A 23,885-nucleotide genomic window follows, 5' to 3' on the forward strand; every position below is an offset into this window, starting at 1 on the left:
CTTTGATTTAAATTTCACAGAATAAAATATAAGAGTATTATACTGGATTGCAATTCTGGAAAATATTTGTTTAGAGGATTGAAGTAAACCACTTCTCTGATGATTTACTTGAGAGATCATAAAAAATAGGAATAGGCCATTATCATTCCTCTTTGCTTATCACCACTAAATGGTTACTTAAACTGGGATCTGACAAGTATCACACAGGAAAAATATGAAAAGTTCATTAAATTTTCATTAAAAAGTTAAGATTGTGTAATTGAAATGTTCTTTAAAACTATAATATTCATGTTGGTGGTTTAATTTAATTATAAATAAAAAGAGGAGCTAGTCATATCTGGCCTTTCTTGGTTATTTACTCTGAGTGAACACTGACTCACTTTTCAGCTTGAGCAGAGCTTTCTTCACTTCCTTGTTCCTCAGGGTGTATACCACAGAGTTTATAAGGGGTGTCAGCACAGTGTAGAAAACTTCCACAACTCCATCCACTGCATCTTTGGAGCCTGGCCTCAAGTAAATGAAAATACCATGGCCAAAGAAACAAAGGACTTCAATGCAATGGGAGGCATGGGTCTGAAAGGCTTTGTGTCCCCTCTGAGGTGTGGGTCTACAGGATGGAACAGACAATGGACACGGAGGACAGCACTATCAGGACAAAGTAGCCTGAGGCCTGAACTCCAATGTTGACAAAGACCAGGATGTCCACGAATGCCCTCTACTGGGAGAACTTTTGGTATGGCAATTCCATTGCAAATATAAGAATTATGGAAAAAGAAGAGAGAAAAAAAGGCCAACATTAGGAAAACCTACCCTTTGGGCTTGGTATGTGTTTGCTTAGGGCACAGGTTAAAGTCAGGAATGTTCCAGCAATGATAGCCCACTTCTTTGGCACTGGATTATGGTAACTGTAGGTGAAGAGTCAGGAGATTGACACGTAACCTGCCTTCTGCCCAGATCCTTCTGACAAGCAGTATTTACAACGCGTGCTTCATGGTGATCATACATTGTGATAGAAAAGCAATGGCAGCAAACTGGTGGCACTGAATCACTGTGTACAGGAAAATCTCAGTATATGAGAATAATGTGGGCAGCAGAACCCTCATAATAAATGACCTGTCTTTGTTTGAAAGGTAAAGCAATCTTTGAAGACAAACTCATGTCAAACATAGAGACTTTTTCAAGCCAAAAAAAAAAAAAGTACATGGTGTTTGAAGTTCCAAAGAAACAAGCAATAACTTCAAATACAACATTCCCCAAGAGGATACATAATTAATAGATAAGAGCAGGATAATAAAATAACTAATACATAATTAAAGATAAGACTAGGATAATAAAATACAGTTGCCAGCCCTTAGCAATTCTCGGTAGGATAAGCTCAGACATCGATGTGTGGCTTTGCAGTTTAGAGAAGAGTCAACAGAAAGATATCAATGAAAGAAAAGTTTTTCTTAATATAAAGATCCTTCTAAATAAACAACTTTTAGATAGAAGAGGTAGAAAGGCTGTTCAGAGTGTTGTTAAATTACATTTTGGATTGGCAGGCTGTTCTTTACAGTATCTATCTCTAAATTGAAGTTTCTAGTTTCAGGTAATCCTCATTAGTACTTTCCCCAAGGAAACTCTTTGAATAGAGTCTTACATTCATTTTTTTCCACATGTTTCATCTTATAACTCTTCATAAAACCAATGAAAAGCATTCTTCACAGTTTTCCCTCCCTTCACCATCCTGGACTAGCACAGTCCCTGCCCGTTAGCTTCTGCCTCCACACTAGGCATCTAATCTCTGTGCTTATCTGATTTCATTAAAGCCGTAGACCTTTCTCTGAGAGTAGTAAAAGAAATACTCGCCTAAGGACAAGACACTCATCATATCCTGCCACTAGATTCATCATTACATGGGAGCATCAAAGATGATGGAGGAGACAAGAACACTATCTCAAATAAAATGTGATGGTGAGAAAGTGACGTTATTAGAATCCGCAAAACAGAAAAGCCTCTCACAAAACATCTCATTCAGATTTTGATAGACATCCCAGTTTCTACTTACTTTTGCTTAGACAGAAACATATCTCTCGAAGTGCATGAGAATGTAAATAAACTTGGTCTTAATCTTCCTTTAAAATTTTTTTTCTCTACAGTCATAATTCGTATTATGGAAAGACTTGATAAGTAGTTCTTAATGTAGGCTTTTGTAACAGTAGAATTCTTAGTTCTGGGATGAAAACTAATAATGATTTCCTTGTAAAATCAGTTTTAATTGGAGACCATGACTGTTCTGATCAGAACAATTTACTTGGTGTGTGTCATAATATGATATTTATGATTATTTTACATGATTCTTTCTTGTTTCTCTGAGGCTAATTTTAAGTTACTTTGTATTTCTGAATGTACAGAAATTAATTCTTTGAACATGATAGTTAATAATGTTAATTGACACTGTACATATGTATTTATTAATGACACATTTCATTGCTCACTGAACTCTTATTGACTATCCCTTATTTGAAGGCATTGTTCTAAGTGTTTAAGATTTACAATTCCATCAAAGAACCTTTACAACCTAGATGGGAATGACAGGGAAGGGGAAAAAATGATTACAAATTACTGTTTTATCTTTATGCACAAGGATTATCATGGGTGCTTAATGAATATTATCTAATCCTGCCAAAATCTACATGAAGGAAGTGTTATTATTTAGGACTGAAGTGGAAGAAACTAATGCCCAGGAAGTTTAAGAGGCTCAATGTCACACAGCAAGTAAGTAGTGTTTCTGGAAAATCAACTGAAGTCTGTATTTCTTACTGTCTCTAAAGTGTTCCACTGAAGGAAGTCCATCAGTAAAAGTGCATACAACTAGAGAAACACAGAGGAGAAAAGCTTCTCCAAGTCACTGTCGTGGAAGAGACACTATTTGAGAGGAGTCTAGACTGAAGAATTTAGTAGTGGTTTATCAAACATTCCTAGACTCACAGCACAGCGTGTTTGAGAAAACCAGAGCTCAGCTTCAAACATGGGCATGTGACTAGAAATGCCTGCAGGAGTCAGCCTGTGAAGGGCCTTGTGTGATATGCTATAAAGTTTCTACTTCATACCACAGACTGTGGAGATCAGATGGTGTTCTAAAGGGTAACATAAATCAGTGTGGACAGGAGGCTGGACTGAGACTGGAGTAGTGGCTGGGATTCTCTTTAGGAGGCCAACTGGGTGAGATCAGGGTGTGAAAAGAGGTGGTGACAATTAGGAAGGAGAGTGGATGATAAATAAAGGAAAAATAATTAACAAATAGAGTAGTAGGACTTAATGGGCAATCTGTAGAGTGAGAGAGTGAAAATGTAATAGTCTGCTCTTTGTTTCTGACTTGGGCATTTGAATACGTTGCAATGTCATTGCTCAAAATACTGAAGGGATGAAGGGAGATAATAATTTCTCTTGTGTAGTATCTTAATTATGTAAAAAGGCTCTGATGATCGATAGAGAATTACTCTCTTTGTTGTGTGTTCAGTATAAAGCTTAGCTTGCCATTCAGTTGGAGAGTATTTATGGTGCTTCTTGATACATATTAGGCTGAGGTTAGGAAAAACTTTAAACTACGTTATTTAACTATATTTCATAAGTACATCCATTCATCTACAAGCAGGTTGGGTTGTGTGAAGTATCATAACAGAGGATAGAATAACGTAACAACGTATATTGAAGGATCCTAATCAATCATCTTTCTGCCAATTTCCTCATCTATGAGTACTAAAAACTGATGAGTAACATAAGGATTCAATCAAGGGTCAAAATAAAATGTCAGTTCTTTTACTAATAAAGCTGGATTAAGAATGAAAGAGAATGCCCTTTCTTTCTCCTTCTAAAACCTTGGAACCAGCAGCATCTTGATCTGCCCTCCCCCTTCTGCTCTGGGGAAGCAGGACCCTGACTTCAGCCAACTGGTTGCCAAGCAACCCAGGGAGAGCTGCCTGGATCATCCAACAAACTATCCTGCTGCTCTCTCTTCAGAACAGAACATAAATTGATTTAATATCAAGGATACACGGTACTCTCAGCCAAAAATGCATTCTCTAATCTATTTCTCATCATGAATTATGTCAAGACATGTTTTTCAATATAATTCAACAGAAGAACCCGCAAAATGAACATGAACAGTGTTAAAATATGCCAAATAATATAATGCCAACAAAATTAAACTGCATATGAATATCAATTCTGAATATGAATCTTCTGAAATCTGAATTTCAGAAAGAAATTAAAATATAAATATGAAATACCCTTTTGTTGAACGTTAAAGTCCAAAGAATTAAGATTCCACACTTCTTCCTTCCACAATTTCATATCCTTCTTGTTCTAAGACTGAGGCGCCTTATTTGGGGTCATGGTTCCTTCTGCCGTGGCTCATTTCTGGTCTCTCTCCTTGCAATGGGATGAGGCTCCTGCAGTACTTCCAGTTTGAATTGCTCCAACACAAAAGCTCTTAATTAGTGTCCACTTTCTCAAGTGGTAATAGATCATTTTCACAAAATCAGCCCAATGCCTAAAATATTAAAAACTAAAACAAAGCCCAGCCATATACCAATATCCCAAGCAAAAGAATATTTTCAGGACACAGTACATGATTTAATTTCAACCCAATTGCTATTACAACCAAAAACTATGTGAGAGACCTAGTGGTTCTGGAGGGTAGGAGCATAGACAGAGAAATGTGAGAGAAAGGAGAAAATCTTGATGTCACCCCTATCGGGATGCCAGTCGGTCTGTGCAGGTTGCTTGGAGCCCATAAACTCTGAATTTGGATTTAAAATTAAATCGTGAGAAATATTCTTTTGAGAGGTTTATTATGGCATTAGGCTTCCATTAGGGAAAGGATTCACATATAAATAGTTCTCCTTGGTGGAGGAATTTGAGATATTCTTGGTTTTAGCAATATTCAGAAATTTACACTGGTGACAACATAGTCTTCTGGTTTTACTTAAGATGTCCTTCAATTGATGTAAGTTTCTTAAATTTAGTGTCCATGTTCATTTTATTCACTTCCTAACTATTTTACTGATCCTAACTATTGTACATAATATGTGATCAAGAAATATGTGTTGACTAATAATACATAATCCAATACATGCTTAACATTAATTTCCATTTCATTTGAGCCTTGCTTTCTGTCACAGCAATTATGAATGCAGTACAGTCATGCATCACTTAACTATGGGGATATGTGCTGAGAAATGTGTCGTCAGGCAATTTTGTCATTGTGTGAACATCACAGAGTGTATTTACACAAACCTAGATGGTATAGCCTACTGCATACCTAGGCTATGTGCTACGAATCTTATGGGACCACCATTGTATATCCAGTACTTCATTGACTGAAACATCGCTATGCTTTGCATGACTGTGTAGTCATTCTAACTCATTTTACAATCAAGGTACTCCACATTCATAACTCTGTAAGCAATGTTTATGGCCTTGCATTCTCCTCAGCCAAACTTTCCCTCACTCTACAAAGGTGATTTGCTCTATGTTTGATTGCACAACACTGGATCCCACACTACTCAGTGCTCATCTCCTACATATGTTCCAAAACTGTTAGGAGTTTGCCATTTCACTGTTTCTTGCCCACTTAAATGAGTTTTAGGCAAAGTTATTTCAAATCATGTGCTCACAGGTGATAGTTTAAGGAAAACTATGAAGATTTCATATTGATATGTTAATGGACAAAGAAGTCTTCTGGGCCTAGGTGATTTGGCTTCAGGGTTTCTGGCTAGTAGAGGAGAGGACAATTTTGTGTTGTAGAAAATGTGAAATTCCAAAACAGTACCAGGTGGTGGAAGAGTGTAATGTGAGACTAAGTGTTGAGTGAAATGGACGATGGAATTCTTAATTTGATCCCCTAAGAATTCTGGGAAATGGTTTCCTTTCCTAATTCTGCAGCACCTAGTTCAGGAATGTATTCACAGGAGAGTCCATGGACTGCAGCATCTCAGAGCAATGGTTGAGGATTTTGTGATGGACTGAATTTACTGTGTCCTCCGCCCTATAATTCTGTTGTGTATTCCTGTAATACTGAGAATTATGAGGTATTTCTGTCCCAGGTTGAGGCAGTTGGCAGCATATATATACACAGGGATAGTCTAATCTTATGTTCTAATGTCCATTAGTCTGAGTCTGAAGGGACTCAATGATGTTTCTAGAGGTAAACTCACTCATTCCTATATTATCATTAACAGCCCTGGGTTCAATGGTAAAATTTAAGTCCAAGAATATTGTATCTTCTGTCTTGAGAAATGTTGCTGGTGTCTCTGTAATATATCATGATTGTGCCACTTGTCTTCTATATCTTCAGAATAATAAATTCTGTTTTTTGGTTGACTGATGTCATTGCCTAGTGTTTCATATCTATATTTGCAACTAGCAGGCACTAAGAAAGTGAAAGAAAAATTGTTTTCATTTGTTGGATAATTTAGCAAGGATTTCATTCCAAGAAAACATGTTTTTCAGTCCCATTATTATTATTATTTTCAGTCCCATTATTCTTCCCTCTATCCATAATCCCATTTCCCCAACCAGATAAAATGATCCACAGTAATACAGAATGACAGAATTAGTATGTCAGAGTTGGAAGGGAACTTAGAAGGCATCTAGTCAGGTGGAAAAATCTTGTTTTGATATCTTTCACATCTCCTCCCCAAGGAGATAAAGTCTTAATATGATCATCTCATCCCATGATTGCAGCTGACAGCCTTTATCATATTCTCAAGAAGATAGGTATCATATGCTTAACCCACTCTTAGAATGTCATTTTGATATAAATAAATAGGGCAAAAGGGAAAACTCTTCCTTACAGTAGAAAGCTAATTAATAAATATAGTAGGAATGATAAATTGGAAAATCATTATTTGGCAAATATCATACAATAATTGATTCAGGCAAGAATCATCCATGTATGCTAAAACTAACAGGTAAAAATTTGAGGAGTAACAGGATATTTATATAATTTCAAAGTACTTCTCTCTCTAAAAAAGATCACTATTTATGAGGAAATTGAAGTAATAATTAGCACTTGATTAATCTGGCAGCTACCACCTTAAAAGAATGATCAGCATTAACCTCACTAGTAATGGGACAAAAGCACAACACTTGCCTCCTGATACGATGTATTGGAAAGAACACAACATCATTTCTGAGTCAGTCCTGCCCAAAATGCATAATCTGAATCTAATAGGAAGGAAACATCAGACAAACTAAAATTGATGGATGTCCTACAAAATATCAAGCTTAAAATCTTTGATAACATTAATGTCCTGGAATACAATGGAATACATGACTGAAGAAATATTTTAGATGAAAGGAAACCAAAGAGAAATAACTTTATGCAATCCATGACTCTGGAAATTTTCTTTTTTCTTTTTTCTTTTTGCTATAAAGGATATTATTGGAATAGTTGGTAAAATATAAAGAATGTCTGTAGATTACATAAAGAGGTGTATCAATGTTAATTTCCTGGTTTTGATAACTATATTATAGTTGTATAAGGAGGTATTCTTGTTTTAAGAAAACACACTCCAAGTAAGGTGTGAGGGGAAAGAGGACATTATGTCTGCAACTTATCACATCTACAATTTATTGTGGTTTAGAAAAAAAAGTGAGTGTGTTTGTATGTGTATATATATATATAAGAGGGAATAAAGCAAATATAATAACATTTTTGGAATCTGAGTAAAGGGTATACATGGATTCTTTGTACTACTTTTCCAACTTTTCTGTAAGTCTGAAATTGTGTCTAAATTTAAAAAGTAATTTGATGAAGTTTATAGGGGTGCTTCATGAGAACATAAAGGTTAAAAATTATTTATTTTGTATTAGATTTTTTATGTTTAAAAGCTGTTATATGTTTTATGTTAGGAGAAATGAAAGTTCAGATTCAATAAAAATGCCCTCTTACAACAAAATGATTAATTCTTGTTTATTTAGTATTTTTATGGTTATGATGACTTGTCTGGAAATTAAGCAAAGTTATGTAGCATCAAGATCATCTGTAAATTTCTCAGTTGCGTTTATAAGTTTGTGAAGCAGAAAAAGAAGTGATCTGCAAATCAGAAGCTCTGGTTTCTACTTTTGATTCTGCCATTGACTAAACACATTTCTCAATCCAGGCTCTTAGCCTATAAACTCTTCGCTTCTGTGGAAAGTGAAGAAATTGGAGAACAGAAGGAGGACAGGACTAGTTGGAATTACATTTTAAAACACATTAGAGGGGGGCTGGCCCCGTGGCCGAGTGGTTAAGTTCGCGCGCTCCGCTGCAGGCGGCCCAGTGTTTCGTTGGTTCGAATCCTGGGCACGGACATGGCACTGCTCGTCAGACCACGCTGAGGCAGCGTCCCACATGCCACAACTAGAGGAACCCACAACAAAGAATATACAACTATGTACCGGGGGGCTTTGGGGAGAAAAAGGAAAAAATAAAATCTTAAAAAAAAAATAAAAAAAATAAAAAAAATAAAACACATTAGAGGAAAATTGTTAGGGTAAAATTCAAAGAGACTTTCTAAATCATTTTACTTTTACAAGTGCATATTATTTTTTTAGTATTGCCACTTGTTTCTTTGTAGTGACGTGATAAAACGCGGAAAACAAAAAGTGTGTGTGTGTCTGAGTGTGTTTAAAGAACAGAAGAGTGGGAGTTGTAAAGCATATGCCTATTTCAACATTCGCATGCCAAACGGGGAGTTTAAGGAAGAAAAAAAATGAGTGTTTACATTTAGGAAGATGGAAAGCAATTAATATGAATCCTTGGAGTTTAGAGGAAGAAAGAGGTTAATGTGTATGAATGCAGCTGACGACATCATGATAGGGCTTAAAGAATAACAATGACTATTGTGTTTTTTGGGTAACAGAACGTTTAAAATGATAAAAACATTGCTATAATGGAAGCTATTTTTTTGATGTTTATAGTAAAGCGATACAGAAAATTGAGCTATTACATTTTATCTTTTAACATTTGATGTTTAATATTTCAGTTCAATTGTTGCCTATCTGAAGGCTGTAACTTCAGCGTAACTAACGTTGTGTTACCTCACAAGGTTGTGGTTCTCCTGCCCAGTGCATACGAACACCTAACTAATTACAACATCAGCTTTTGGGGGAGAAATCGGCTTTATTCTATTTTAATCAGCTAGATCGATCTGCAGGGTGACAGGTGGCGTGTGCCCTCAGATCTGCCTCCCTGATTCAGGATTTGGGGCAAAATTTAAGAAGTTAGGGAGAACAGGCTGGCAAACACGGAAATGCTAGTGGTACAGGTTTTGATTGGTGGACTTCGAGCATTTATGGCAAGGTTTTAAACATTTATGACAGGGCTCTAAACATTTATGATGAGATTTTAAACTTTTATGAGAGGGTGCTAAACATTTGTGATGAGGTATGGAAGGAATTTTAACCCTGGATTTTCCTGAATGAGAGACCCCTCTCTTTTTGATAAGAGTCTGACTTTTAAGTTCCGGTCATGTCCTGGTCCTTTGGTTATGTGGGGATATGTCCTTTAGTTATGAAGATCTTTGGTTCTGTGGTAATTTCAGGTCAGGATTTCTTCTGTGCATGCCCTGGCTACATGACTTTGCAGATTTTCTGAAAGACAAGTCTTAATCCCTCTGTTGATAAGAGCTGAGATCAGTTGAACTGGCACTGGAGGGCCCACAGTTACAGTTACCTGAAATCGGATTAGTGTCCTTTTGATTTCTAGCCACAGTGACTACCTAATTACTTGTAAGGTACAATTACAGGGTCTCACATTACAGATTCTTATACAGCAAATCACAAAGCACTGGTGATTGACATTTCCTGTCACTGGAGCTCATTTAATATTTCCTAATGGCTCACTCCACACTCAGTGTGATGGTTATAGTTTCTACCTAGGAAACTTATTTTTAATCCTCTGAGATGTTAGGCAGGAACTGAAGGGAAGAGAAGCAAGAAAATAATAATTCTATTATGAAAAATACTGTTTCACTTCTAAAGTAGATATTTATTATTATTTTGGGGGGTTTTTTGTTTAGTGTATTATTAATTCTCTGGTTATTTCCAAAAATGACTTAATGTGGGCTACAAGAAAAGCCATAAAGAACTGGTAGGTAAAATATAAAAAGAGAAAACAAACTTAGGAAAACAAGAACGAGAATATATTAAGTTCACATAGTATCTATAAATAAAATGTACCTATTTGTTTTCCTTAGCATTACGGATCACAGAGATTAGAGAAGTCAAAACAAATTTTATAAATCTTACTATGAGAAAAAAAGAAACATATTCTTTTCAATGGAGAAGCAAGTTTATCGCTACATGAATTTAAATGAAAATTCTAACTTGGGTTTTCTGTAACACATAGGGATAAACTAATATTCCTTGTTTGGGAAAAACATGTAGTAGCATATTTAAACTAGATTGGGCTTTTTTGGTTTGTCTGTTTTTTACTATATTTTACAAAACTAATGCTGATTCTTTTAGGGGATAATGGGAAATGATTCAAGTTCGTAGCCTTCCAGGACTCTAATCATACAGAAAGAATATCCAGATACCAAAGGAATGTGCACACTAGAAAAATCTTTAAATCCCATTAGACTTCACTAAAAAGATCTTACTTTAAATATTACTTGAATGAATTTGAGTTTTGGTGCTTATTGGCAGAAAATTGGAGATTATACTCTACGAGAAAAAAGGATATTGAGTTATTCTATTCTGTACTAAGCTAGGCTCTCTCGAAATTTTTTTCCATTCTCTCTTCACTCTAGACACATATGAATGAATTTTCTTGTTTGTTTGTTTTTTGTTCAAGGAAGATTAGCCCTGAGCTAACATCTGTGCCCATCTTCCACTATTTTATATGTGGGACACCTGCCACAGCATGGCTTGATAAATGGTGCTAGGTCTGTGCCCAGAATCCAAACCAGTGAATCAGGGGCCATCGAAGTAGGGTGCGTGAAGGTAACTGCTGTGCCACCAGGGCTGGCACATGAATGCACTTTTAACTGAGATTATGAGAAAGAAAATAAGTTCTCTTAACTCTTTGGAAGATTTAAAGAACTAAGAAATGCTTTGTGGAGAATGATGCTGCTGGGAGAGCATCCATGCAGTGTAAGAATCAGTTCAATATCTGCTAAATGACTCCATTAATTAGATTTTATTATGAAACAGGGAAATATGAAAACAGACATATATTTTAAAAGTTAGCAAGTTTAAGTGGTATATTTATTCAGAGTACATTTAATTTCAACATGTCGTGGAAGCTGCAGATGAGAATTTGTCCTAAGAAATGGAGAAACAAACTTTGTCCAGCAAAGTTTTAGAGTTTCTCACTTATTTTTCAGAGCCAAACCTCTTTTAGGAAATACATTCCTCAGGGCTGATTTTACATCCTTGTTCCTCAGGCTATAGATCAGTGGGTTCAACATGGGGGTTACAAGATTATTGAATACCTGAACTGTAGCACCAAGCAAGGCACTCGGATTGGGCTGTAGATAGATGATGATCACTGGCCCATAAGCACAAAGAATTGCAGTGATGTGTGCACTGCAGGTGGAGAATGCTCGTTGCCTGCCCTCTGCTGAGCGAATTTTTGATATGGAGATCCCAATTCTAGCATAAGAAACAAGGATGAGAAAAAAGCAAATGAGAGACAAAAGACCAACATTTGTAAAACCCACCCTCTGAGCTAGAGATGTATCACCACAGGCTAGAGGTAAGATTGCAGGTATGTCACAGAAGTAATAGCCCACCTCATTAGAGCCACAGTAGGACAATTGGAAGGTGAGGGAGGTTAGGGTAATGGCATGGACGCAGCCACCTATCCAGGTCCCTGTGGCCAAGATGAAGCAGACCTTGTGGTTCATTATGACCATGTATCTCAAAGGGTAGCATATGGCAACAAAGCGGTCATAAGCCATGACTGTGTACAGAAAACCCTCAGTACAGCCCAGGAAATGGTAGAAGAAGAGCTGGGACACACAGCCCTGTAAAGAGATACCTTGACTCTGCCCTGAAAGGTATAACAGCATCTTGGGAACAGTTGTTGAAGAGAAACCCAGGTCAAACGCGGAGAGATTTCCCAAGAAAAAATACATGGGAGTGTGAAGCCGAGAGGACGAGATGATAGCTGTAAGGATGAGCACATTTCCCAAGAGAGTACATAAATATAATGATAAAAACAGGAGAAAAAGCACCGTCTCTAGGCCCTCTGTCTCAGGGATTCCCAGCAGGATGAATTCAGTCACCATTGTGTGATTTCTCATTTTTATGGAAGAATCAACTCGTGTGTGTCTGTGAAAAGAAATTTGTGGTTAAATTTAGTATGCAAATTACATGTGTTTGAACTGGTGAAATGGAAAAGGATGAAATGATCTAGATTTTTAGAGAGTGGTGCTTCCTGTTAGAATTGTCTTGATTTGCCTGCTTCTCTCCATACTGGATGTCTCTCTGCAGTGCAGTTTCTATTTACAAATGATCCTTTTTACAATATCACTAAGAGGCCTTACATGACCAACCTCCTAGCTTCCATTCATCATATACATTACTAAATCGCATTAATTCTTAATATACTTTGTGATTCTAAATGGATAAATATAAAGACTCAATGTTTTTATAACAAATAAGTTTCCATCCAAGTTTCTTATATTCATCTAAGACAATTTGGTTAAAGTAACTCTCCAAAAATCATTTAGGATCATAGAAGCCATGCTTAGAAAAGATACAGAACCTTTTCCACTTCGCCTTCCTTGGTATGCTGGTCAGCATTGACAAAGTAGCCAAAAGAAGGGTCTTCGATAGCTTTTAATGAACAAAAAGTTACATTAACAGGTCCCATAAGCTCTGGATTTTACTACATGTGACTAACAGGTAGTCTCCATTTTCCTGAATTTGTACAATGAGTAACTGATAGTCCCCTTTCTGACTCCAAAATCTGTAATAGTTTAAGCAGATCCAACTTAAGCAATTGCCCAATTTTATTATAAATTCACATGGGTAGGAGTCGTAGAGACTCATTTCTAATTTCCATATTTTGAAAAATTTTGATTTCTTTTTCTACTTTTTAAAAATTTTCCAACACAGTCAGATCTGTAAATTATAGATCAATCTATCAGTTCTATTGCCTAAAACCCTATCTATCTCTTTTTATTTTTTTAATTGTGAGAGGATGGAATGAGAGCCAAAATAAAATAAAAGTGAAAGACAAAATTTGGGTGCTTACATGGCAAAAAGGGAACATCACTTGCTGGTGCTTTGAATGTTGTTTTCCTTTCCTAATCCAGCAGAAGGAAGGAGTCCTCCCCTGCCTAAATCATTACCAGCCTGAACTCTGCAGGGAAATATCTTGAATTCTTCTCTTTTTCAGTCACTTTCAAATAGAGTGTCACAAATCTAAATGTGCTTAAGCTCCCTTACAGTAATTTCCTTTCCAACTCCAAGAAGTGCAATAATTTCCAAACACAGGAGATTTTAAATAACCTTGGTTTCCCTTTGGGTATTAATCCCCTAAGTCAGGGCTCTTACTGAGCCAGGGAGTGATTAACTACTGGGTATAATTACACCTTAGAAATGAGAGGGAGAAGGAAACTGATTAAAGATTAAAACTTTTGTGATTTCCTTTATAAAATATACTTCAGTGGTATAATAATTGCTTTGGCACACTTATCATATGTGTTTATATGTATAGTTTCATATTTAATGCTTTTTCATATTTATGTGTTGTTTTATGAATAAATTATGTTATTTTACCACATTGTACCAATGTGATTGACTTATTGCAAGGGACAGTAACTGGGGTAGTTGAGAGAATTAAATAAATGTATGAAAATCTAGGCTCATTGAAGAGTGGGAACTAGGGCAGGTCCAGGTGTCTCAGCAGTAAGAACGTATGGAGCAGCCTCAGGGCGCTGCCATCACATGATTCAGCCTCAGCTGCCTATGGCTTCTGTGTACCCCAGATCAAGATCCAAATCTGGTTTCCTTGACTGGGTCACATGTTTACCTCTGTGGCCAGGGTTCGGGGACAGTTGAATGGAGATGGGCAATTCTTCAAAGGGGAAAGGCCCATTGCCAGGAGAATGGGGGAAGAAATATGCAGAGAGGTCAAAAGGAATTTTAAGCTATCACTTGAAGTATCTGTCCTAGACTACTTGGTATCTGTTCAAGCTTCTGAGTTAAATGCCTTGCATACTCAATAAGTATTTGAGGAAAGTGGATTACCAAATTCCTTATTGAATACATTCATTCATTTGCTTATTTATGCATACATAGATTCATTTATTCCAGCTAATACTGAGTACCAATTATGTCAGACAGGACATTAATTATTTGCCAGGAGAGCCAGAAAGTTCGAGAGAGTCCCTCTGCTCAAAAAACTTAGACTCTATCTGAGAGGAAAAGAGGGTGTTACAGTCTTATTTAAACCTCAAAGAACACTGATGAAGTCTTTCACAGATGAGGAAAATTAGGATCAAAGAATTTAAATAACTAGCCCCAAATTATGAAGCTACTCTGAAAGGAAATGGGATTTGGCCTCTTCTTTAGGACTTTTGGACATAAAGTTTCTGATCATCAAGTTTCAGTATCTAAGGAGTTATACTATTCCAAATATATCTGGAATTATGACTTAAAAATTAGAAGTAATGTTTCTGTTGCACCATTAACTAATGATAAAAGATTATAAAAGTTATTGATTCTACCATCCTAGTCATCCCTGATTACTTTTAATGTTTTTAAGCATGACGACTGACTTGAAAAATAGTTTGTACAGCCAAATAAGATGATAAATACACTTCTCACAAGGAAATAAAATACTATTAAATTTACCTTGGTCTGGTAAAAATTTATTCAGGTGAAAATGACATGGATTCTTTTAGATGTCCAACCGGACATTTTAGAATCAGGTGGCATGTGCAAAACTAATATCATGGTCACAGTGTAAACACAAATCTACATTCTCAAAAGGTCAGATGTTTCCAGTGATGATACTTCTTACAGAACAAAGAGTGATCAGACCACAATAGGACAGACTAACAAAATAACTCAGAAAGTTTTCTTATTTTCGTGTTTAATTTCCTCCAGAAAGTGTAAAGATGTTCCAGACTTATCACACACAAGAAAAGCATAATGGTAAATTGTATTTTATCTGTATTTTTTAGGCAAAGCTTCAATTTGTTTTTTATAAAAATAAATTGTTATTTTAAGCCACTAAGTTTTATGATTGCATTTTATATAGCAACAGACAACTGAACCGTTAATTCTTGACCTTGAAGCTGAACCCGTAAAGGCAGCTTTCATCCATCCCTCTGTTACTTATTTATTTATTTGTGGGGAAGATTCACCCTGAGCTAAAATCCATTGCCAATCCTCCTCTATTTTTTTCGCTTGAGGAAAATTAGCCCTGAGCTAACATCTGTGCTGGTCTGCCTCTGCTTTGTATGTGGGATGCCTTCACAGCACGGTTGATGAGTTGAGTAGATCCACAAACCTGTCTGCAAACCCAGCCACCAAAGCGGAGCACACAGAACTTTAGCCACTTGGCCGTGAAGCCAGCCCCCATCGTCTGTTTTCAACAGCTTTACTGAGGTATAATTGACAAATAAAAATTGTATATGTTTAATGTGTATAACTTGATGTTTTGATATGTGTATACATGTTGGAAAGATCGCCACAATCAGGCTGGTTAACATATCCATCATCTCACAGTAATCTTTTTTGGTTGTTGTGGTAAAACACTTAAAGCCCACCCTCTCAGCAAATTTCAAATATTCAATACAGTATCGTATTGTTAACTGTAGCTAACATGCTATACGTTAGATTTCTAGAACTTCTTCACCTTGCATAACTAAACCTTTGTACCCAAGTTGGGTTAAATGTAGATTCTAGATCTGTCTTGAATATAGAAAATATTTATAATTAATAAAATATAATTTTTTAAGTTAGTGTTTAATTTACATTTTACTCAGCAAACCATGTATTCAGGATTTTTATTTTCTTCAACAGATGAAGGGCACATTAAAGAAGTGATCATACAACAAAGCATTTCACCCTTTAGGAAATTTAATTTATTAAAGACTAATATTTATTCAAAAAGGTTTGAAATGCATAAGCACCATGCTTGATAGAAAGTTCATATAGAAAACTAAATGATAGAATGATGTACTTGGTCTAGGTTCTCGGTATGAGACAGAGAGAGAGTGAGGAATAAGGCTCACTAGTCGGAGAAGAAAGCCATTCTCCTTCTCTCCTGGTTTCAGCTTTCCCTGCTGTGACTGGGCAGATAAATCAGGTGGCTCCTGTTCTACAGGTCTGGCTGTCTCCACTTTAGCCAGGAAAGAGGAAGAGTCTCCCCCTGGACTCAATTTAAGCCACGTTTTCCACTAAGTTTAGCAGAGAATTTCATGATGGGAGATATTAAAATATTGCTGATCTTTTAGTCCTTGCTTTGCTAGTGAATCCCATTTTGATTCTTCATTAGGCAGAACTCAAGACTAGACTAAAATTCTTAGGCACCAACCCCATATCGACAGTCATTCCAATAGGGCATGAATGGAATTCCAATAAAGAAGAGTAACAGGATAGCTAGTAAACACTTAAGGTAGTGATAATGAATTTACGGTGTTGCTAAACTGCCTGGCTTGTGATTTTTCTCTAAGAAAGCCTAGCAGTATGGGTGCAGGCAGTAGGCAGATGGGTTCCCTGAAGACTGGGCAGGGAGACAGAATGGAGGAAAGGATTTGAGTAATTTGGAACTACTTACAGTAATGGTCAAAACATCTAAGCTAGATAAGAATCTAAGTAAAACAAGAAAAGGCTGAAAAGAGGAGAGAAAGTGACGTGAATGAATTAGAAGCTTCAATGAGTTCATCCATTCCTTCCTCAAAAATTTATTAGCAGCTACTGTGATGTGCCCAAATTGCTATGTTCTGGTGAAGAGAAACTAGACCATAGCTCTGCCCTCAAGGAATTTACAGTCTAGCAGAAGAAAGGCATTAATCAAATAATCATATATATATATATATATATATATATATAATTATTTAATGTGGTAGATGCTGAGAAGAAAAGTTCAACAGATTAAAAATTATAATGATATCGTATTTGTACCCTAATTAGTTCACTCATGTTCCTCTTTCATGTCAGTAAATATGTACTCACATCACAATTTGTGTGGCTAGGTAGTCTTCCTGGATGGTCTGGGAGGACTTCCCTGAGAAAATGTTATCCCAGCTGAAATGTGAAGAGTGAGTAAGAGTACAGGGAGGGGAACAGAAAACATTCTAGGCAGGGGCAATAGCATGTGCAAAGGCTTTGCAAAAGAGCACAGCACATTTGATAAACTTGAGGAAACAGAGGAAAAGAGTTGTGAGATAAAGCTTGAGAGGCTGAAAAGAAAATGATTACTCAGGGTCTGGTTGGTCATTTTCAAGGATATGTTCTCTATATTAGGAGCTTTAAAAAACTAAGAGTGTTTTAGCAGCATTGCCTTTGAATGTATTGTGGAAGAGAGGGGTATGAAGAAACAAATCTAGCTACAGTGGGGAGAGTGGTTGGAGGGAGTTAGAAAACATTTGGGGGGACAAATAAGGAAAGATCGATGGGCTACAGAATTTTTAGATGTTTGGTGAAAAAAAAAAGAAGAAAGGATAATCACTAGCTCAGAGAAACACTGCTATCAATGTATATATTCAATGCCCTACTTTAGCCTAATCTGATGACATAAGAACAGAATTTTATTTTTGCTTTTTAAGTTTCTATACCTGAACATACAATGAGACTCAGATTTCAGTTCTAATGATCAGGTAAGGCCCCTACACAGATATCTTCTGCAAACACCTAGAAGAGTAGAACTGACAAATGATAGCGCCAAAATGAGGATGGGAATGATAGAACCTCAATCTATGGGAAAAGAACATTTTATTAGAAATTAGTTTAGGGGTAATTTATAAATAATATAATAGCATTAGCTTTAGAAATGACCACTCAGTTCTTTCTCCTAAATAATTGCTCTGGATTTTTTTTCCTTAAAACTCTGTAGTTCAGATAATTAGCCTCACTTGATCCCATTCTTATATGTCCTTTTTATTCTCTTGAAAATAGCTTTTTTAAAAAAGTAAGTGTTACAATCTCTTTGTAAAATCGTGAAAGAGACACAGAAAAAATATAATGAAGAAAGGAAAAATCGCTCAAAATTAGATTACCCATTTTTAACATTTGAGGGAACACTGTTTCAATCATCCATTTATACACAGATACATTTATATGGAAATAAAAAAATATGGTATAAGTATTTACAATCTTTTTACTGCTTCTACCTGCTATGAGATTTCTGTCTTTGCCATATTCTCTGGGTCTTTATTTTATAGAATCAGTCTATTGGGTAAGGGGAGGGCTAGAGAACTTGGGAAGGAAAGATAAATGAAAATGTTTCTAATATTTTTAATCCTAAGCAACTTAAGTGTGGTGCCTGGAACATGACAGATGCTGAATTAATGTTTAATAAACCAAAAAAGAATAAATAAATGCATTCCCTTATGCTGTTTGATAGAGTGAATGGAGGCAATGACTCTAGTCATTACATAAAATGAGAAAGAAGCCCTTAGTTGTGACTTCTTACAACAATCCTCGATACCCAGACTCCAGAGTGCTCTGAGCACTGTCAAGAGTCATGACTGACTCAGTTATGGCTCAATTATGGAAAACAAATGTTTTTTCCCCTACTTTTCAGTTTCTTCTATAGAGTTCTTAGGGTCTCCATGCCAAAACTCTCTCTTTCCTAGGTACCATGGAAATCGACTTGGTTTCTCTAACTGCAGACCCCAAATGGTCATTTTCATTCAGAATTACCAGAGAGGATGCTGTATATATGATGGCTACCTTATCACTTATGGTGATTTTCTCAGAGTTAACATAGGTAAAAATATGTCCTACCTTTGTAGGAATTTAAATTATCTCTAGTGCTTTGGGAGCCCGATCCATAATATATCCCAAGACTCAAGGAGCAGGAGCCCTCTAAGTATAGGGAGCAATTAAATGCTGGATGTTGAGAGAGTTTATGAGTAAGAAAATAGTACACAATAATCAAGATAATCTTTAAAAGAATTGGTAATCAAAGAGCTTGTGGATTCCCCCTGGCCACCCTATTATTCTATTCTTGATAGACATTTGATGGACCCCTTTCATTCTCTATAGATCTCAGAGATTTGGCCTAATTATCTGTCATTTTTCCTGTTTCAACCTATTCCCTTCCCTTTTACCATTGTAGAAGAAATTAGAACATAATGAAAAGAGTACCATTTTGGAGCCAGAAGATTCTGGGAGTGAAAAACAAGTCTTTTTCTCATTAGCTGTATGTCCTTGTGCAGGTCAATGGTCCTCTCTGAACCTTAATATTGCCATTTGTAAAATGTAGTTATAATAATATTCCTTAGGAAGATTTCAAGGATTAAATGAAATTATGCTTTATAAACTTACTGAAACATGCTACTTACCCCTATGATTTTTATTGAAATCGGATGATACATAGATTTCTCTTCATTGTTAGAATCTTTCTTTCTTTTCTTTTCTCTTCCCTTCCTAATTTTAAGATGATTGTTTTGTTCTGTTTTGTTTTTTTCTATTTGGTTGGCTTTGTTTTGTTTTAACTAGTAGTAATTACAGTGACAAACCAAACCAAAATGAAACAAAACAATTAATATTCATAGAGTCAGAAAAAAATATAAGAAATCTCAGAGTCCTTTTCATAATAATAGCCTGTTCTCTATGGAATGAAAGTAAAATTTTCCAGAATCTCTGGATTCAACCAGGCCAATGCAAGAAAAGGAAAGTGGACCTAACATTTAAAGACTTCTGAGCGATGACTTTAAAAAATCTTATTTTAGGTAATTCTTACAATACGCATTTAAGGTAGGTATTATTAGTCCTTTTTACAAATGATGAGAACATCAGAGAAGTTGTTTTGTGTAATCCCAATATTATACAACTAAGTAGTAGAGATAGGAATTGAGCCCTAGTTCTTTGAACCTAAAGCTCACAGACTTGATTCTATGGCAGAATCAAGTTGATCCTAATAAATCAGAACCTGATTCCTAGTTTTCTCTACAATTTTTGACCCTCTGGATGAGCAAAGTATGCTGTTTACTAGTTCTCAGAGATTTAAACCTCTGAGCTTCACCTTGCCTATCTCCTTTTGCACTTATTTATGCTTCTAGTTTGCCCAAAGTATATTTGCTTATAGTTGATGACAACTGTTAATTTTAAGCAATGATCAGCGTCTTCTAAGGAATTTCTGACAAACAGCTAAGTGGCTTTGTGATGACAGCCATTATTACTGTCTGAAATTAAAGCTGTTTGTCTTAACATGTAAAATACTTAGCACTGGTTTCTAAGAACTCAGTACATATTAGCTAGATATGTTTTTTTTACTCCATCCTATCTAGTATCCATCCATCTAAGATAAGTTTCTGTTGAATCTGGTTTTCATGTTCTCTCTCCAAACATAAAGTGTGCATGCTACTGGTGATCATATAAACATGATGCCTATTTTTTTTACTGTGGAATACTACTCAGCCATAAAAAAGACAAAATTGTGCCATTTGCAACGATATGGATGGACCTTGAAGGAATTATTCTAAGCGAAATAAGCCACACAGAGAAAGACAAACACCATAAGATTTCACTCATATTTAGAAGATAAACAAACATGGATAAGGAGGACAAATTAGTGGTTACCAGAGGGGGACGGGGTGGGCGGGGTGTGAAAGTCGTAAAGGGGCACATATGTATGGTGATGGATAAAAACTAGACTATTGGGGGTGAACTCGATGCAGTCTATACAGAAACTGATATATAATAATGTACACCTGAAACTTACAAAGTGTTATAAGCCAATATGACCTCAATAAAATAATTTTCAAAATATCTATTAATTATAATTGTTACCATGAATAGGTCTGGTAATAAAAGCTTATAAGACTGGTGTATTCTTCTGGGCATTCGTTTATTTGATCTTTTTGAAATCTATCTTACAATATCTTTAGTGGATAGCAATCACAAGGCTTAACAGTATAAATAAACATGAGTATTTATACGTATTTATTCATTAATCAAACAATTTTATACATTAGGGGCATTTATTTACTTGAAGGTTTGTAAGTTTTAGGAACACATAAAGGGCTGAAATATGAGAACAGTAGGAAGTCTTAGAGGAATTGCTATGGAAACATCAGAGGAGAGAGAACAAACCAAATAGGAGACTTTGATAAAATTCCATGAGAACAAATGTAGAGAGAGAACAGCAGGAAATGAGAGGATGAGCAAAACAACTTATTGACAGCCTGTTCTGAACCAGTGCTGAGTATTCTACGTGATAACACAAATAACTGTTTTTCAGAAAAGGAAATGACTCCCAGAACTGGATGAAAATAAGCAGCATTCTACGACCAACATACACTGGCATAAATGAGGGCATATGTGTTACATTGATGGGTGCTGAAGTGAATTGGATACTGTTCTAATAATGCACAGATCTCTCTCTTTTATGCAAATATGCTTTTCATATTCAGAAGAAGATAATTTTCTTAAAAGTTTACTCTTTTGGCGGCTGGCCCAGTGGTGTAGTGATTAAGTTCACACACTCTGCTTCAGTGGCCCAGGGTTCCTGGGTTCAGATCTCTGGCACAGACTCACATACTGCTCGTCAAATCGTGCCGTGGTGGCTACAATCTTCCAAATAGAGGAAGATTGGCATAAATCTTAGCTCAGGGATAAAACTTTACTGTTTTTATTGATCATAATCAGGTATATTAGGTAGGATAAAATTTGTGTGGCACAAAGCCCAAATAGCTGTTACAAATCATAGAGAAATTCATTACTTTCTCATGTAAAAATCTGTGCTAATATAGCATTTCTACTTCATGAAAGACTCAGGGATTTAGGATCCTTCTAGCTTGTTGCTTCTCTATTCTTTCACTTATTGCCCTAGTCCTCATGGTCCAACATGGCTCAGAATATATCTGCATTCTCACCAGTAGGTAGGAAGAGGGGAAAGTGAGTAGGGGAGACCATTCTCTTCTCCTTGAAAGGGTACAATATTGTGTTGCACACATTCCTTGCATCCCATGGGCCAGAACTTAGTCATGAGGTCACATCTAAATTAAAGGAGGCTGGGAAATGTTTTTATTCTGAATGACCACAGACTTGACTAAACTTGGACTAAACTTGAGAAGGAATATTGGAGAATACTTAGCAAGCAACATTAAGGCACAAGGACAGATGTTTGAACGGAGACTCCTAATCTAAAGTAGTCTCTTCATTCTCTGTTACACTACTTATCCTGTTTTCTTTAAGCACTTTCACTACCAGATTTTGCTTTTGCTTATTTTCTTGTTTTTTTTTTTTTTTAATATTTCTTTTCCTTGCAATGTAAGCTCCAGGTTGGTAAAGATTTTTGTGTCTTGCTATTGCCATAATGTCAATGTCTAGAACAATGCCTTACATATAGTAGAAGCCCAATAAACATACGTTGATTAAAAGAATGCATTATATGTTTCTCTTTCAAAAGTTTGATCATTGGGTTTATTAAATAGTTTATATGAAAAGATGAAATTACTTATTGTTTTTAAACAAAATATGAATAAACAGATAAATAAAATGCATTCATATTTTAATAGCTATAAAGATCAGTTTAATTGTGTTCATAGTGCCAGGTTCAGAGACTTTTCATATAATTATCTTTCCACTAACCGGCACATTATGTATGTTTCCTGATTCGGTTCCTTCCAACCAAACTGCCTTGTCTGGTCTGTGGCAGACATCTAGTTCTAATCTCTTTAGTCCAGCTGGATCAGGTGACGAACTCTGCCCACTTTTCCAGCTTCTGACTCTTGTTGCCCAGATACTTCAGCCAAGAGAAAAACATTATAGCTGAGAGAGACAATGCTAGACATAATTTCTACCAAGAGAAAAGGATCATTCCCTCTCATAATTAAGCTTGGTATATGTAAAGAACATAATTCTAGGGTCAAATAATGATAAAATAGAATTTCTGCTTATATTGTGCTTTATTATATAGGTATATATGCGTGTGTGTGTGTGTGTAGACATATCCATTACTTTCACATCCATTAAGACCCATTGGATTTTTAAATACAACCCAGGGAGGTAGGTATGGCATTAGCTCATTTCATAAAAAAGAGAACAAACTCAGAGTGAGTAAATGTGGCAGAATGAATACATCGCAGAGACCAAAATCAAGCTGTGTCTTCTATACATATCGTATTTTCTTTACCCTGTACAGATTCTCAGCAGCAATTTGACATCTTTTTAAAGCCTGAGATTTAATAGGAAAACAAAATAAAGAAAACATAGGAAACCTGATCACTTCCAGTGTCCTTTAGCCAGAAAAATGAGCACAGATCTCAATTACTTACATTGTTACCCTCCAAAACTTGGTTTTATAATCTTGATGGCAAACCCATAAGTGACACATGACTGGAAGACTTGGATCCTGTGGGTATTGCCCTGGATCCTCCTCCTCTTCACCCTATGCTGTAGGGAGGATACAATCTAGGGGACATATGACTCAAATTAGAGATGAAGATTCAATAATATAATGCCCATAAAGTTCAGGGCCTACCACGCAGTATTATTAGCAGTGGGTAATACACACTAAGCCCTTTGTGATTTAGTCTATTACAGAAAGGGTTTTTGTTTTTGTTTTGTGAGGAATATTGGCCCCGAGCTAATATCCCTTGCCAATCTTCATCTTTTGCTTGAGGAAGATTGTCCCTCAGCTAACATCTGTGATAATCTTTCTCTATTTCATACGGAATGCCTCCACAGCGTGACTTAAAGATTGGTGCTAGCTCCCCGAC

The 23,885-nt window shown here is 36.1% G+C and overlaps 1 pseudogene; it reads right to left on the reverse strand.

The window, feature by feature from the left end:
* Positions 1-351: 351 nt before the first annotated feature.
* On the reverse strand, positions 352-12,278 carry LOC124225288 (putative olfactory receptor 10D4; annotated as a pseudogene).
* Positions 12,279-23,885: the final 11,607 nt, after the last annotated feature.

Source organism: Equus quagga, chromosome 14, assembly GCF_021613505.1.
Source record: "Equus quagga isolate Etosha38 chromosome 14, UCLA_HA_Equagga_1.0, whole genome shotgun sequence".
NCBI classification, from domain to species: domain Eukaryota; kingdom Metazoa; phylum Chordata; class Mammalia; order Perissodactyla; family Equidae; genus Equus; species Equus quagga.